Raw genomic sequence first — 18,920 nt, 5'->3', positions numbered from 1 at the left:
TACTCTGCTCTACATTTTTCTTTCCCTGTGTTTTTTCTCTCACATTCAGTGTCTGAACACTGGTCATCCTTTATAATAAAATCTGGCCTAAATAATGTCCAGGACAGAGAGCAATTTAAATTTTTATCAATGAGAAATTATTGTTGAAATCCACATTTTAATTATGTTGACTAATTTGTCTATAACAATTAGGTTAATTAATTAAATTTTTAAAGGTAATTTAATAGAGTAGGAGAATGAACTGTAATGTACATGGAATACATTTAAATAAACAGACAATAATTCTTTTAATATTTAGACCCTACCAAAAAGATTTTTGTCCCATGAAATATCATCTGAAATCCCATTGAGATGATCAGCATTTTAATAATTCCACCATTTGGATTAGTCACAAATCAACTCAGGTTAGAAACACATACATCTACCTGCCGTTATTGTTCGTATTTAGGATTCTAATATACAGTATCTGGATTAATCGGCGAATAAGTGTGATAAATCCACAGCTGTCCTATGATTTTATTCCGTTGACTGCCTTTATTCAAACATAATATAATACATAATGTAACATTTAACTGTGGTGTTTGTTGTTTTATTTGTGTAGATCCAAGACAGGAATAAATCAGTAATATGCTACTGTTAGATTCAAAGTGAAACTACTACTACTACTACTTTTAATGTTCAGCTACTGTTTCATTTTCATTTAATCTCTTTAGCATTTCAGACATAGAAATGATATAATAAAAAAGCATGATAACCCTTAATAAAACAATAAATAAAAATGTTGTTGACAGAAATGTGAACTTTACATTGTCAGGAAACCGACAGGAAATTCTCGTTTTTCTTATCCTCAGTGAAGGAAACAAGGATAAAAATTAGAACCAGTGATGAGTCTCTAGCCAGATGCTGAACAGACTGAGTATCACACATGGTGAACTCAGCAGCAGTCTCTAATCCAAACCCTGAATGAGCCCAGAGGAGGACCAGGTCCCGAAATCCCACAGCAAAGCAGAAAAGACTACAGAGCACCGAATGGTTCTTTTTACTCTTTGTTAACGATCGTCTTTCATCGTATGCCCGTGTCAGTGAAGGATTTCAAGCAGTTTGTAACATTTGTGCAAGAGAAAGCTGTGCATTTCAATCCAGGTGTTGACAGAGCCAGAGAAGGAGAGAGAGAGAAAGAGGGCGATTACAACGTGATGGTAGATAACAAGAATCCTGGGGGCGGGTGGGCTGAGCGGCAGCTGCACCGTTCCCTAACATTGTTATTGCGCAATGATAAGCTCTTAGACATGGCAGAAGGGAATTTGACTGCAGGCGGAATCTAGGCCACGTGTAGAAATCATCATCTTCAATTTGTAGCCCTCGAGATAGCCCAAAGGGAAGAGGAAATAGTTGCCCCATCCCCTATTTTGGTTCAGCTTGTAATTAAAGGAGAACCAGCTGCTCGTTTGCAGACTCTGGGTGCCTGATTGCTCCTGAAGGCAGGTTCTTTTGTTTTAACCTTTTAGTGTTGTTTGCTCCTACTTTCTAATGATGAGTTAACATTTGAATAGCGAACAGTTAATGGTGTGTTGTGTGTTATCGTTCACATTTCCATACCCCCCCCCCCCTCTGTGTTTCATTATTTCATGATGTTTATTACCTTATTGTTTTCAAGCTTATGTTTTATTATTTTCCCTCATATTAAATGAATGATGAAATGAAAGGAATTAAGAGAAATGTCCTAACAAGAATAGTCATGCACAAAAGTGTGTGTGTGTGTGTTTTGTGAAATATGTTTATGCCTGTGGTTATAAAAGGATTTCTGTGCGTATTTATGTTCATGTTCAGTCGATGGGGAGGAAACCGTTGTGCAGTGGGACAGCTCCCTGGTGCCATTGTGTATTCAAAAGTTGATTATTTTTTTGGCCCAGTATTGCTGACGATTACAAAGTCGTTCTGCTCGAGAGAGAATTCTTCTAGAAAGCTAAAATGTTTACTCTCTCCACTGAATCTGCCAGTTTTTCCCCCAACAAAGAAAAGGGTATTTTTCTTTCCTTGTAACGTTTCAAACACAGATGAAACACAATCAGGTGTTTGCAGAAAGATATTATGAAAAAAAAAACTCTTTATTGTATACTGGCGCTGGTGTGCACAAGTTCATGCTTCATGGTAGAATAGTTCAGCCATAGTCCTCAAGTCGGTTGAAAGAAATTACAAAGCTGATCTTTGATCATTATCTGCTCAATTAGTTATTTCAGTCCAGTCTGCGCTCCAGCCTTTCCCCTCTGCTCACACAGATAGTTTTGCCTTTTTATGAGATTGCTGTTCATGGACTAATGACTCCATAAAGCTCACACCACCTTGTGGATGTAGAAAACCCCTGATTGCCTGATGACCTTTGGATATGATGAAAAAAACAGCATTCCTAACGAGCTAAACTCTATAATTAACTAATATTAGTGTATATTACTTGTTTATAACTCTGTGTAAAAACTAAAATAAGGTATGTTGTTTAAATCATAGAGTAGCAGCATTTTTCTTTTTCGATCCGTCATCTTAATCCATCCAAATTGTGGACAGAAACACGTACCAAGGTTCATCATGAGTACCTGTGTCATAAGAAACCCAACAAAATCTGAATTTCTATGACCAATAGTGTTCTCCCTGTACCCGTCACATCCATCCTTGTGCAGAGCCGTGAACTGTTCACGCAGTTGCTGACTGAGATTGAGTTCCGTCAAACTGAAAAGGTCAGTGTTCAGTCATCAGTGCACTGAGTGTTCCACATCATTCTTTAATGTCATTTGCTTTTCTCAGTGCTCTGCCCTTTTTGAAGACTGACATCGTACTGACTTCAGCAGTCGTGCACCTAACAGGTTCTTCTTCTATATGTGAGAGTATTGTAAAGAAAATAGGCATCCAACATTGAAAATTTTATATATTCAATAAAAATAAAATTTACAGTAATATGTTAATTAAATATGCAGGTGAAGAGAATTTATTCCAGCCATGTGACCAAACTTTAAAATAAAATGAACCCTTTGAAAAAATACAAAACTGCTCTTTAAAGTTCAGCAACAGCTTTCCAAAAAAACAGTTTGTGGATCATTAGGCTATGAAAAATGAATGCGCATTTGGCAGTGGATCTTTTTTTTTTTTTACTGTTCTTAACTTGTCATGTCTTAACATGTCATAATAGTTGTTTATTTTGTCCTAGAGAAATCAGCTTATGATCCAAAAATGTTCGACTTTGTCTCACAATTCTTTGTAATTAACAGCCGTTTCCTGATTAATAAGTTGCTGTCACAATTTCATTATGGTGTTATCTTTCCAGTGCAGACGTGTAACTCTTCTGTGTACCTTGGCAGCACTAAAGTTACACAACGGTAAATAAATTAAATGTGTAAATCTTAGAATGTCCCTTGCAGGAGGATTCTATATTTATACTAGCTGCTAACAGCTGAATAGGGAGGAAAACAGAGGACCAGTGGTGACTCATAAGGAAAATACACTTATACTGTAGTCTTGGGGATGAGGACGTCTCCATTTGAACTGTCAAAGCGGCTTAATTAAGAGTCCAGGAAACATGGTCATGTATACAGCAGTCCGCTCTCATGACAATGAGATTCCTTAAATACATATAAATGAACAAAACCTATAGAACTGGAAATTAAATAAAATCATGTGGGAAAAAATGAGAGGGACATAATGGAAAATATAGGGTGTTAATACTAACTAAAAATTATTATTGTTTATCTATACCGTCATTTTATTATGTATTTTTTCACAAATATGAAATGCTGCTTGATTTACAATGGAATTTTAAGATGTTGTGCAAATTATGCATAATGTTAATATACACTCTTAAAAGTGTTACATCAGATTTCATGGGCTAAGAAGGCCCTTGAACTTATCAAATAATCGACCAGTGTAATCTCCTGTACGTAACGTATTTGCTAATTTGGTTCCAGAACCATAGCCGTTAGTGATTTTTTTCAGTGTGAAGACTTTTTTTTTTTTTGCTTCAGAAAGCAAATTATTTTTGAGTCTGTAATTGGTGCCCAACTAACTGACTTTAAATTATTTATTTATAAAAGCACATGCTCGGTTGCTGAGCATAATATATATTTTTTTTAAAAATTAAGACTTTGTTTTTAACCGATCTACTCACTGCAGTGTACTCAAAGGGTTTCTCTTAAACTAATTAGAAAGTAGAAACCAGAAACAAAAAAAAACTGTTTCTTGTGGGGTTTTTTTTTTTTCCCCACCGCAGTAGCTAAGGAGGTTGCTGTAGTGTCGACAGGTATTGTTTGTTACTGCATTATTAATTGAGCTCCCTGGGCTTCATGGACTGCAGCCTCACCTTGTTAGCTGGTGGGATCTCTGTAGACGCACTGTGTAATTTGCATTTGTTTAATCATGCCCTCTGTAATAGTACAGTTAAAGCCAGTTTTATACAACGGCCCCTTAAGGAAGCGTGAATGTTTCCTGTTTGAGCCACGAGTGGAACGCTGTGCATCAGCTCCTATAGCAAAAGGCAAACAGTGTGGGTTCATGAGACAAGGCAGAGGTTTTATTGATTCCTACATGAGTTGTGTTGTGTGTAGAGTACGGTCTCGTTGCCAGTTTACAGCTCGAAGGCCTTGTTTGCACAGAACTGCCCTTGATCAAGAAGCGAGTGTGAACTCGGCTTCCTAGGATTTGTGTGTGTTTGTGTCAGTTTGTGTGTGTGTGCATAAATAGAAGATGAGAAGAGACACTAAAGCAAATAAGCAGAATTCTCTGACTGAGAACTGGTTTGTTCTATTGGCTTGCACACAGCTGTCATAAGGCTATTAGCTTTACACTGTAAAACACAATTTTCTCCAGTTTCAAGCATGACTTCCAGTAGATGAAGCTTCTCCCTATATATAATTCTGTGTCACTGAATGCACTAAAATTCATTTTACGTAAAGGGATTGGAGTATAAAGTTGAATGAATGTGAAGGGCAGGCAGGGTTGGTTGGACAAGGTTTGTTTATTCACAAAAAGTAAAAAACAAGGGTAAGTCAAATAGTAAATAAAGCAAAATAATTAAAAACCTGTTTCCATGTCTTGTTAAAGTGCTGAAAATTAGTTTAAATGTTCTTTTAATTTTAGGAAAAGAAAAAAAAAATCATAACCTGTTGCAAAAGATCAATAAATTATACAGATTTTTATTTAACTTTATGTTACATTTTTGTATTGAAAAGTTATTAATTTAACTTATTAATTAATTTAAATAAAAAAAAATGTTTTGCCTTAACAGACTTTTTCCACCCAGTCTTGTGTGGACAGAGAAAAGAAACCTTAGCCACGCTGATAATTCACTGCTGTAAGTCCCTCAGGTAAAGAAAACTTGAAGCATGCTTGGCTGGAGTTTGTTGTTGTTTTGTTTTTTTTTCAGTCTGTCCAGGGTCAAAATTTTCCAGTCATAAAAAACTGATTAAAAACTGGTTTGGAAGCAAACATGTTATTTTTTAAATTATACTGCACACCGCCCCTAGTATTGGAGCTTTACTTTAATACCTCTAGCCCATTAGTGGCTTATGATAAACCGAGTTGGAACAAAACAGACGATCACTTTTAAAGACTAGGAAAGAATGCATTATTTAAACCCTGTTTCCTCTTTCAAGATATATTCGGCTGTAGTGTCAGTTCCAATAATAATAATAAAATCATTGCTTTTGTGTTTCAAATTTAAATGCTGTAATTCTAAAAAAAAAAAAAGGTTTTTTTTCATATTGAAAGGGATGCAATCATAGGATAGAGTTAAGATTGGTGACCAGGTGTGAATTTTGCTGCAGCCCAGGTCATCGAAGTAGACTTCCCACAAGAACACACCGTCAAAGATATTGTTCTGAAATTACACTGAACCAATAAAATTACAAATCCTCACTTGGGCATAAATACAATATATAAAATTATAATTCAAATATTGAAATTTAAATCCACTCACCTTGCTGTGCCTTTCCTGCAAACCTGTTCTGTACTGCAAATATAACAGTTTGCTGTGAAATTTAGAGTTATTAAAAGTTGAATATACCCTGAACCTCACAGATTTACTCTGTTGTTAAATGACAGTGAAGTAAATTTGACAGTGTGCCATAATAAATGTGAGATTGTCTTTTGCCCTGCTGTTGTCTCTCTGACTAACATTGTCTGACACAGCGCCTGTTGTAGCTTCTGATAATGAATCGGAAACATTACTCATCTGACAACCTAAGACATGACTTCTCTGTCCAATGTCTTCAATTACGGGTTTGACGTCTTCGCCGCTCTGTCAGGGATCAGACGTGAACATCACTGCACAGTAGGACTGCTTCACCAATTAGAGCTACAAGTAATTATATTTTTAATACACAGTTCACACTCCTCCTTCTTATGTGTTAGCATGTGCAGTGGCTGTGAAAGAGCAAACTAACAGGTCATACTGAGTGTTTTCTGGTAATTAGCCCATTGTTCAAGGATCGATTTGTCTCCGAAATGGAGGTCATGTGGTGAGACTTCACAATGTGTCTGCCTGCAGCCTGGTGAATGCGGCAGATACCCCGGTCCCTTGGCACTGTTGTCTCTGCTTGAGGTTGCACACTTTGGCAGACATAGTCTTTCTGTTGTTGGGTTATTAGCTGCCTGCCTTATAATCTCCTCCTCTGTGCATGTCGGCTTGTCTTGAAACGTGCCTCTCCCAGTGAAACAGACAAGTCATGCTACCTCCATATAGCAGAGGTGGTAATAAATGTATAAATGCATAAATATTTTTTATATTCTATCACTCTAGTCCTGATTGCAATGCTCATGTTTATGCACGGGTTCCGTGGTTGGTTTACGACTTAGGGCGTTTCCGTGGTTACATTGCCATCTTTCATGAATTTATTAGGAAAGTATTTTTTCCGTCATTTGAAAGTATGGCGTATAAATGGTGCCGATGACTGCGTTGTCACGCAGTGATATGCATGGAAGACAGCTGTTTTTACATTCACTGGTTATACGCCATACATTGAAGCAAGGAATATTCACAGTTTTAGCCCTTTATTACGGTTCCCAGACTCTTCTGATTTTTCATGTTCTGGGTTACGTTGCACCATAAAAATGGTACTCCGATGTAAGTCCAGGACACCCTGTACTAGTAATTTATTCTACGGAGATTCAGCTCCTTCTGGATCTAAATGATCTGGATACCTGAGAACTGTCACAGTTGTTGTATTTTGTATTGATTTAGTTATAGGACATTATTAAATTGATTATGAGAACTACAGTTTAATACTGGAAGTTCATATCCAAATATAAGTCTGTTTCCTAACTAGCAATTAACCAAACATGTTAAAAAAATCATTAGCCACTTTGCATTAGCCACAAGGTGACACCTGGGGAATTGCTATCATTTCAATTTGATATCAATGCTTTCACACAATAACAGTAATAATAATCTGCTCATATGACTCTCAAACATCTTAGTTTCTGTTTGAGTGATGCTAAAAAGACGTTATGATTAAGAGCCAAAGCAAGACATTCTCTGTTGTGTGTGGCTTCACAGAGACAAAGTCAAAGAATTAGCCAAGTGTTAATATTCTGATTGGCAGCAGCCACTACCTCTTTACAACACAAGCATCTGGTGAAATATTGGATTTGAAACAACAAAGGAAAGCAGATGAATCAGACAAGAAACCATCCAACTGAACGAAAGCTGCCAACATCTGAGCAGCATAGAGGCAGACTGGAGATGATCCCCCTCCCACACTTGTTTTCTTTGCCTGTTAATGTTAAAATAATTGCCATACATGGACCATATGGTTTCAAAGTGTTTTCTTTATTAAATTATTTTAAATATTTCACCACTAGAGATGCAGTCACTTCTGTTTAGGTAAGACATCAACGTGTAAGCCTTCATCTGATTTAAATCTTGTAGCCTGGGGAAACATACATGGATTTGATATTCAGAGCAAGGTTTAACAAGACCATTAGACCAACATTTACATATTGCAGTGTTTTCCAACCTTTTTTAGGCCACAGCACAAATTCCAACCCCACAGTGCACCACCAAACTAAGCCAAAATGTCTCATAGGGAAATGTAATTAAATATAATGATCCTCTTGTTTCACTTCAATCACACTTTAATAACCCAGTATGCAACATGGGATATTAAGTTGAATGTAATGCTGATATACTCGCAGAAATTGAAGAAAGACAGAAAAAGAGTGTCACAGAGTGTCCCTGTTTTTGTTTGTTTGTTTGTTTGTTTTGCTGCCATCTAGTTGAATAGTATTTCATTTTTCTTCCTCTCACTGTTGCATAGTTATTTGCAGTAAACAAATAACAGTTTTCTGACCAACTGAGTGAAATTTGATTATTTTCTATGGCACACCAGGTGATGCGGTTGGGAATCACTGTATTGTATCATGGCCACCTAGAGTACAATGCTTTCCAATTCCTTCTCAGTGTGACTGTGGAAGTAAAAACAAGCATAAACCGGAGCTATTGGGTTCTGACGCCCTGAGCTGGGATTTTGCTGCAAGTTATCAGACGCTGTCCGTGGTAATTCAGATTGATGAAAGATAAAAATAACCGATTGTACCGGATGATGGACAGCTGTATCACAGATAAATCTTCGAGCCAGACGAATAGACGATTGTGAGCACAGAAAGGCTCCTATTTCAGACTCTGGTACTTATTCTGGCACTGTCACGCATGTTAGTGAGATGTCAACTGGGAGCTAGAACTCCCAGGGCTCTGCTATGCAAGCAAAATATGTGTGAATGGATGTGAAAATTTCCAAACTAAATAACAAACTGGTGTAGTCCAAGATTGCAGGTGTCTGCTGTTCCTATGTTCCTTGCTCAAAATACTGCAACTCCAAAGAGCAAATTGAAATATGTACAATAATAATTATTTTTTTATTTATTAATTTAATTTTTCAACACAGACTTTAGAAATAATTTAATTTGTCATCTGTATCTCAAATGTCAAATTCTTTAAGCGAAACCATTTTATTCCCCTACGCTTCAATAGGAGATAAACTGCAGGCACCAATGTATTTTTCTTTTTTTTTCTCCATTAGGCTGAAGCAGACATATATTTATACAGTGCACACAGATGAGATACATCAACAGCTGCAGCGGGCGGCAGTTTGCCAAGCATTTTACTATATAATTTAGGGTGGACAATGCAATTAGAGCAACATTACAGTGCATCTGCTCTCACTGCAGCAGGCATTTATGTTACTTTAAATAACTAAGAACCTGAGCAACAGCAGACAGCGTCAATATTGCTGTTAATCTCACACACCCATGCACACACACACACACACACACACACACACACACACACACATAACAGGTCCACTTTATCGCCCACATCGGTGGCTGATCCGATGTTTCCTCCATTTGTACCTATAAGAAATTATTTGTGGAGTCAGCGTTTGAACATATTTAGTTTGCACTGCATACAGTAATACAAACCAACCCGAGGCGGTAGCAGTTGGAGCAGACACATGCACACAGCCACAAACTTCAAAGCGCTTTGGAGGCTTCTTTGTAGCATCAGCTATCAGACTGCAGAAAAAACAGCTCCGGCATCCTAGGACCTGAACTCCGTATTGCAAAAGACATACTTGCACGTAGTGCACATTTTTCTTTTGCTCTGCATCTTATCTTAACTTAAACTTAAGCATGATTTAACTTTATTTAACTTGTCTTGTCTCATTCGGTCTCTTCTTGTCCCATTCCATGTATTACCTTGCCTTGTCTTGCCCCTGTCAATCATGTCCTGTCCCCTGTCTACCCTTTCTTATCTTGTTTTATCTTAATCTTTTTGCCTATTACTATATTGTATCCTATCATAACGTATGCTAGGGTATTTATTGTATCTTGTTTACTTTAATTACATAAAAACTCATTGTGTTGTAAAAAAAAACAGTGAGATTAAAAACATATTTTTTTAGATATCGAGTACTTGAAGTGGTGTTGACGGCAGTATGTCTTCCCTGTTGTCTGCTGGCAGCAATACCGGAACATACCTTTGTGTCACAGATGGCACACACAGAGCCTGGGCTTGGTCTGGGCTGTTTATGTTGAAGTGGAATTACAGATCGAGTTGAACCTATATTGTATTGTACGAGTCCCCAGAGTATTGGAGGTCATGAACTCCATTAGAAACTGTAATTAGTGGGTTGTTGTTTTCTCTTTAAAAATTTATAATCTAGATTAATGATAGATTTTTATCAGGACAGACATACGGTTTCTCTTTGTGACATGTAGCAAGCATTTAATAGAACAAAATTCTAAACAGTTTATAACACAAATGAAAACACAAAAAATAGATTAGAGTCCTAGAAAAAACAGTCTTTGGTAATTCTATGGTAACATGCTCGGGTTTAGGTGATCCAAACTTAAGGTTCGTTGGCCATTCATTTATTTTGAGTTTTTTTTTCCGTCATTCTTAGTTATTAATTAATGTGCCACAGATGCGTAGCAAAGTATTTAACTCTTTAATATATGTTTGTGTAACTTCTGAAGCAATTTGATGTTTTTTTAATTTTATATGTTTTACTCATGGTAATGATTTGGCTCTGTGTCTAGTTCAATTGTTTAGATTATAAAAATACAAAGTGCTATGAATGCCTTCCTATTATGTCACATAACCCATTATCATTTTAGCCAACTGTTGACACATTTTATCACCCTTTTGGCCTAAAGGAAAACCAAATGTCTATAAAGACCAGTTGCAACCAAAGGAGTTTTAGATTTCTTTTCATGACATGATTGTTTCCATTGGTGGATGGAGAAACAAAACAGAATGCTGCTTAATTATTAACAGTACCTCTTTGCTAGTGTAGCAGTGCGCATAATAAAGGAAAAGCATTTTTTAAATTAAATTCAACATAAAAGACAATTGAAAAGGTGAAGACAAAGGCTTTTTTTCCTCAAACAGAAAGTGCAAAAGGCCAATGAGCTGCGTTTCCGGCAGTTTTTCACAAATTGACAACGTCTTCATAACAGGGCAGAAAAACACCAGAAGCACACTGACAGGTATGAAATATATAAACAAAGAATTCGTCTTTTGGTTTTGTTATTTATGCTTAAGGAGAAGATAATTGATGCAATCACATTCACTCCTGAGAACTCCCAGTAGACCAGTTATTTTTTAATCAACATCCAATTGTCATCTGCATATCAAACGGTTGAGCCAAGGTGTTTAAAAAAAGGGACAGGACTGCTTTTCTTCACAGTCTATCACCATCCAGTGATGTGGTGCACACTTCTCCTTGTGCAGCAGAATAGGGGACCAGCTGTTTCATATTTCTGCCCACCTGCTATTCCCCCGACTCATTTGACTGGCAGGTATTTGTAAGTCGTGGAGACAAATCAAATAGCTTGCAGACTTCCCTATCAAAATGCTGGATCATATATACGTTCTTACATCTTGCCATTTCAGAAACGGAGAGTTATGACTCATTTGCATGTTCACACTGAGCGTCTCCTTTCAGCACTTGACAAGAAAAGTGAAACAGAGATGTGCTGGTTTATATTTATCCAACACCCACCTCACAAGTCTGTCTTCCTTTTCGGGCCATCGTTTTAAAGCTGAAAACCTCAGTTTATTCTGTTGTTGAATTTAAACTGCAATTTATACAGTATGTTGTCAAGTTTTTTTTTTTGTTTGTTTGTTTTTTGTTTTTTTGATTTGCTGTCTCCAAACATAGCTATTACCGAAGTGTATAGCTGCAAGCTACAAGTCAGAAATTAATGAAGACTGTATTGGATTTTATTAGTATTCCCTGCAAACACTTTGATTTGATGACATGGCTGATCTGGATGTAATGTTGCTTGCTCGTCACAGCCAATTTCCTGCCACGCCACTCCCTTTCAGGAGGCCATTGTTTATTAGCTAACACGTTTTTTCGAGGATAATCCTGCTCATTAGTGACAATTGTTGTAGCTGGCCTCTGCAAAACCACAGAACAAAATTAGGGTGCATGCTTATATGGTTTTTGCCTTTAAATTTGTCAGTATGTAAGAGTAACATCAGTTATCTACATCTGAATTTTATCCTAGCAACATAGCTCAAAAAACCCAAAACCAAAAAAAAACTGTTTGTGTTGTGTTGTCAGTACGTAAACTAAAATTGGAATGATACAAGGAGGATTAGCCTGACCTTGCACAAGGATGACACTCTTCACAAGGAACGCTTGTGAAGCCTTCCTTTTGTGTCTTCCTTGTGTCTTTGAGTGTTTTGTGTGTTTCATTCGTAGCACCCCCGGTGGAAGCCTGTGTGGGTTGCAAAGACTCACACTGTAAATTTCCCCATTGTGGGATGAATCAGGGATTCAGTTAATATTAATTATGTTTCTATTGACATGTTTTAGCTGTATATTAGTCAGAATTGCATGCAGTCAGTTTCGGTGAAGTTTTTCTTAGACCAGTATATCATTGTATCTAGCAAACACAGTGCAGTGGCAGTAGAACAGCTTAAATCAGCAGAAATATAAGAGATAACTGTGCAGTCCCTGGCCTTTTCATGAAACCTGACAGGAGGATTGGCTGTGATTGCAGGCAGGACTAACATCAGACTGCTGCATCGAAAGAGCCATGGGAGATGACAACATTTTCAAAATGATATCCTGGTTAAATTGAACCCTTGATCTGGTGGAGCTTTTGGCTCTGCACACATGTCATGAGTTTCCAGTGACAGATGTAGCACTCATAAACCTTCAGCCAATGGAAAGATGAGTTTTATGTGCTGTCAGTCCCTTTTGATCCCTGGCTTCCATATAATTTGTCCCAAAACACATATTAACAGCACTTTCCTGCTTCTGAATGGCTGTTTTCTGTCCATCAGGCTGCGCTGTCATGTAGCAAAATTGTTTTTTTATGCCATATGTAAAGAGACATTAATAAAGCACAGTTTTAATATAAGAGTACCCTGAGTTGAAAAGAGTGCATTGCATTCCAGTGACAGTCGACTGTAGCTGCTTTTCAACAGTTGTACAAAGACAGAAGTCGCACTAATTAACAGAATCCCTCCAACTGAAACAGTAATTACAATCCAATGGCTTTTAATTGTCATTAAACACGCAGTTTTCATAACACTGAAAAAAAAATCTACACAAATCTAGGCTGTGACCAATTATTAAGAATTTTAATATCAAATTATGTTTCAATTATTTTCTCACCCAGTCAAGAAGCTGAAGCTTTTCCACTGGTAAATAAATCAGCTTATTATATTAGCACAGTAACCAATGATAAATTACCATCATCACAAAGGGTGTTATGTAGCTGAGCCAGTCGTTTATAGAGAAATAAGTGTTAATATGAGTTAAATTGATCTACGTAGGACTAATGGCATTACACAGAACATTCTAGATACATTCTAGAACACAGCCATTTTATACTCCTTAATAATGTATTGTTTTGAGGCAGCAACATTTTGAATTAAAAACTGACTTTAACCCTCACAAAGTATTTCCGAATCACATTGTGCTACACCTTTAGTATAACCTTTGCCCAAACAATTAGCACAAAAGTCCAAAGAGTCAAGATTTTTATTGACTTCTATTTCTACCTGTGGTCCAGTTGTTGGTACAGTACAGGATACTACTAAAGAATTTCAATAAAATCAACGTCAGGAAGTTAAGTAATAAATTCTTCAATTCTTCTCACATAAAAGCTGTTGTTATTTAATAGAAATCTTGCTGTGATGTTATTTGTAGACAGCAAACTGAGAGGTTGTGAGTCTATGCTGGTACTGGTATGGTATGCTGGTAATCTCTAATACCCCAGGTTCATTTTGAGAATTGATCAAAATTAAACAGTTTTTGGCAACAATGGAAAACTTAATATACTTTTAATCTCTAATTGTAAGTGAATAAAGGGAGTTTTCCTATCAGACAGTATATTATCCTATTATACCCATCCATTTATATTATACTTATTATATTTTATACTAATTATACTGTTTATAATTTGATAGGATATAAAACCAATTAAAATAATAGATCAGGTGTGCTTTTAAATTAGGGCTTTTAAATTGCTTTAATAACAGTATTTTATATAAAAAGCATGTTTTGTTCAGCAGTAGCTGTCGTTATGATTGCTCTCATCGTGTTAAATTAAACTTTTGAGAACAATGACTTCATCCATCAGTGAAACATAATAATCTCCTGCATGGTTCTGATTTGATTGAAGTCATTAACTGCACTGTGGTCAAAGGTGAGTCATCTGTCACGTATTTGTTGTCATCAGCTACTATGGCTGCTTGTTTTGTTTTTTTTTTAATTTCTGTAGTTATATGTCTCTTCAGTGGAGCTAAACATAGAGCTGGGTATTTGGCTAGTTTGCTATGGTGACCCCTAGATGCCATAATATGTAATAATAGCAAAACAGAGCCCCCTGCTTATTGTCTTGTGGGAAATTACTTGCTGACATGTATCTGGTTTCTTGTAGTTTTCTGTCCTTTCTGAAGTCTGTGCAGTCACTGAGTGAAGTTCAGTCATATGTGTTTAGGCTCAGAGAGTGTCTGTGAGAAATCTGTTATAAATTATACATCCGGTGGTGCTAAAAAAAAAGATATTTTTCCTCCTTTGATTTGGTAAAAAGGCTAAGGGTTGTGTTTGTGCAAACTGTAAAAGTGTAACATAGCAAATTATTCCTAGACCCTGGTCTAATAAAGACACCATGATGTGTGCTTATGGTTACAGAGTGTGTGTTTTTTTCCAACAGCTGACATACCAGTTGGCTTTCACCTTGCCAGGCCACCTGCCATGCAATGCATGACTGGAGCACACTTAAGGGGAAGTGGGTGATTAAAATTGCAACAGCATTCTCTTTTTATGTTGCAGGTCTGGACAGTAATGGAAAACAAAGCCTCGCTTTGACTTTGTTGTTTTGTGTGTTTCATTCCATTGTTTTCTGGTATTCATTGTCGGGAGGGGGAAATTGATTCCAGGAGGTGGTTTTATAAGGGCATTGTTACTCTGTCTTGACTACGCTGTCATCAGTCCTTGAACATACCATTATTTTTCGTAAGTGCATCAGCTAGGAGGCATTTTTTTCTTCTTTTTTTTTTCTTTTTGTGAAATTCAATCTGTGTGTTATGAGACTTGTGAGTGTATTGTATTCACCGAAGGAATCTATCACGGTCACTTCGGAGAATTTATATAACGTGGTCCTACTTACAATTGCAAGGTGTTACACACCTGCCGCAAAGTAATTTTTTAAAGATGAAAAATACATAAACAACAACTTGTATAATCACATTGTTTTTTTATTTATGCAGCAGTTTTCAGAACAAAGTCACAAGGATGCAAAACAAATAAGCAGAGATTCCAGAGCTGCATTTTTCAGACATAGTAGATGTACAGTACCAGAAGGTGGGTGGTGGAGGCACTGATGCTCAATCAATAAAAGTCTGATTGAAACTTAAGCTGCATAAATTCCAGTTTGGAAACCAACAGTTCATACCGAAGATCTGTCAAGTAGGATGCTGCTAGTCTGAAATGCTGGTTAGCTAAACTCCCTGTAGAGTTAAAAGCTAAGAGCCTAGCCAGAGGTTGTTGAGCTGCTGCAAGCCTAACAGAAAAGTTTGCAGATGAAAGATGTAGGCCATTGGCAGAAAATTAAAAGTCAGTGAGATGGACACAGAATTTTTCCTCAACCAAAATCCAAATAATATAATGGGGATATAAGATTGGTACAATTTCATAAAAAAGGGCATTTTACCATCGTCTGCTGACCGTGTACATTTGAAGAGTTTCTTTACTGGTTTTCTGCAAACGTTACACAAGTTTTATGTAATGATACTATTTGGATTGCTATTTTCAAAAAACTGGCTCAATCTTAGTTAGACATTCTAGTTAATTTAATAAAACATTCTACTTGTTTTGTAGTTGATCCACATAGAGCTTTGAGGCTTTATTTCTTTTATTTCCATCCAACAAATTCACTACTTTCCCCAAGGAAATTTTGGTATTTCATATTTTCATGATTTTTACTGTCCAACCTGGTGACTGGTTAATGAGCCATATCTCTCTGCATAATCTTTTCCGTCTGCAGAGGAAATGTTGCTTGACCCCGCCATTACCCAGCATGAAGTTGTGCAAGATGAAAATGAATTCCATTCGGTCTAGTTGGAGAGGAAAAGAAGAATTGCATGTTGTTTTTTTGGTTGTTTTTTTCAGCTGGAACTTTCTGTGTGTGTGTAATTGTCATAATAACATGGGTCTGCAGGTTGTTTTAATTTAAACAATAAGAAGGAAGGAAACAAAAAAAACTGATTATAAAAATCAAGCAAGCTTTAATTCTGATTGGCATTAGGCCAATCAAGTCATGTGTTTATTTTAATGTCTTATAATGGAATTAAATAAGTTTGTTGAGAAGCAGAAGATCCTGGCCCAATGAGTGACTCAAGATCTAATTAGGTCGTGTTTAAACCAGTGGTTGACACCATAAATACTCAAAATACTTGAGTTCGGATGCAAAGATTTTGGGACCACATTATCCATCACATCACTGAAGCAGAAACACTCAGTAACCCCAGTGTATACAATTGGAACGTATATAAAACTTTATATTGCAGCTAAAATCCTGAGAGTAGTGGAAGAAGGCCACCTGAGAGGAAGGTGGCAAACATACCCATCCTGCCCCAGGCAGCACATCTTTAAGTTGCAGTGGGGGGGGCGGTGATAGTGGCCTGTGAAGGATCACCCCTCATCTCCCACTCATTGATTTTTGTTTTCCACACTTTGTGTTGTGCCCCAGCCTGCGGGAGGGCCATTGCGCTTCTTGTGCCTTGTCTTACATTAGACCTAGGAGTCTGCTCTTTTTTTAGGGGGGCGGTGGGGGTCTATTTTATTTGTTTTTCTTGGAGACGGAAGAATCTAGGTCTTGTCCACCAACAATATCCCTGTTGTGCCACCAGAGAACCAATAGAAATACAAATATAATTCATCTCTGTCTGACCTGATGCTGATTGCTGCTTTAGTCATATCCTCAAACCGCTATTGGTGGTGTAATGACATTTTGCATTCCCGTACATACACAGGTTCTCTTCTTTGGAGTTTGTTTTTCTGAACCATCTGCTGAATGCAGGTGGCTTTTTACTAGGTCACTGATTATTGGCACTAACCTTTCGTGACTGGTATGCTACAGTGCCTGTGAGCGTAGCAGAAATATTAGGTCAAGACTGCCAGGTAAACTGCCAAAGTCATTTTTTTTTCCTTTCTTTTTTTTTTAAGTTTGTTGTCAGTATGCTACGAGGACCCTCATCAGTACCGCTAACATTTTAGGTTACCCAGGGACATGAAGGGTGACGCAGCAGAAACACAGTTGGCTGTTTTAAAATTTCACATCAACCAGTGTCTAACCATGCTGATGCTGTTTAGGAAGATTGTGGCAGTTCAATTTTACCATGCAGTATTTTTCCTAATGATTTTGATGCTTTTGGGCCATTTATTTGTTTACTCAAAGTCTAATTTAAGAGAACATTAGTTATGTTATGTTATGTGTTATTAAAAACTGTTATATATTTAGTAACCTAAAAAATATATATAAATGTTTTTGTCTTATATATCAGCCCAAGGTTAACCCCTTTTAAAAAGGTATTTTTGTATGTAACGATTTTCTTTAGTGATCATTTTGATCTCTCCACTGGTATTCTCCCTGTCATTTTGACTGCTGTGCCAGCAGTGAGAGCCAGAAGTTCTGCACAAGTGCTCTGTGTGTGTGTGTAATGGAGTGTGTGAGTGTATGAATGGTTGAATGCAGCTTGTAGAGAAAAGCGCTTTTGTTCATTAAGGCCAGAAAACAGCCCCATAATTGCCATCCATTTTACCGTTTACCAATCAACAACAGTACAAACAAAAGGCCCTTATACCTGCTGCGATAATACTCATTAGGCTGCAGCGACGAATGAAACACACTTTGAATATTAGAGGCACCTGAAATATTTTGTGTGTGTGTGTGTGTGAAATAATGAGTATGTTGAGCAGCACAAGTCTACGGCCAAACATTCGGACACAGCCTAGTCTCCATGTGAACAGAGCAGTTGCAGCAGTGTGCCGTGGCAACTAACAATTGATGTCACTTAAACTGGAGGTGTTATGGTTCAGCCACTTGTAGCAGCCATACATCAATCTTGTCCTGATTATCAGAGAACGGCAGACTCTGCATTTACTATCAATTTAATCAGCGTTTTACAGCTGACACTGATATGATTTACACACTTTTCAGTAGCTCTGTAAGTTCAGATCCTTAATCTGACTGTATTTTCTTCTTAATGTACAAATACATTTATTAAAATATTAAATAATGCTCTCAGTTCCAGTAACCATCTGAACTGAGCAAGAACTAGGGTCGTCGGTTCAAATATGAAACATATAACAGATCAATAAATAAGAAGTACTAAAGAAATTCTTTGAGCAAAATCAAAAATGCTTCTGCGTAAAGGCATGAGGCAGATTCTTTGGATCTTCACAAATACAGTGTGAGCTGGGTTTTGCTTCATCCTGTTTTCTTTTAAGTCAAAAGGAGTGAGCAGTGCGCTCCCACATGACCTCGGATACATAAAGGCTTTTTAATGTGAAGGTAAAGATATGTTCCAGTCTTAAAGTCTCTTACCAGGAAACGAGCAGCTGCCTTCTAAAGCTGATCGTACAAGGAGTAAAAAGCCTGTGTACACTAATGTTTAAAGTTGTTGGGCAAAATCCGAATACAAATGACTGCATTATTTATACAGCTCTGTTTTAAAGCAGTGCAATTAAACTAAAGTGTAGGTAGGAGACTCAAAAGAGTTGTGATAACCTAATGTGTGGAGAGGATTGATGTGAGTCAGTGTGTTGTTAGTAAACCAAAACTGTTAACATGATTTACTCTGATTTGATTTACTCACACCGCTGCTTTAATAATTTAAATTGAAAACATACTTT

At 37.0% G+C, this 18,920-nt stretch overlaps 1 protein-coding gene and 1 non-coding gene across 4 annotated transcripts in view; both read left to right on the top strand.

Annotated features, from left to right (window-relative positions):
* Positions 1-18,920, top strand: part of opcml (opioid binding protein/cell adhesion molecule-like) — a 241,499-nt gene that overhangs the window by 164,054 nt on the left and 58,525 nt on the right. The window lies entirely within an intron of this gene.
* LOC112488669 (U6 spliceosomal RNA) lies at positions 12,096-12,200 on the top strand. Its single transcript, XR_003053010.1, has one exon. It is a non-coding gene; the product is annotated as a U6 spliceosomal RNA (small nuclear RNA).

Source organism: Cynoglossus semilaevis, chromosome 19 (assembly GCF_000523025.1).
Source record: "Cynoglossus semilaevis isolate Cse_v1.0 chromosome 19, Cse_v1.0, whole genome shotgun sequence".
NCBI lineage: Eukaryota > Metazoa > Chordata > Actinopteri > Pleuronectiformes > Cynoglossidae > Cynoglossus > Cynoglossus semilaevis.
Note: the sequence above shows the minus strand (reverse complement) of the source record. Positions and strands in the feature narration are given on the sequence as shown.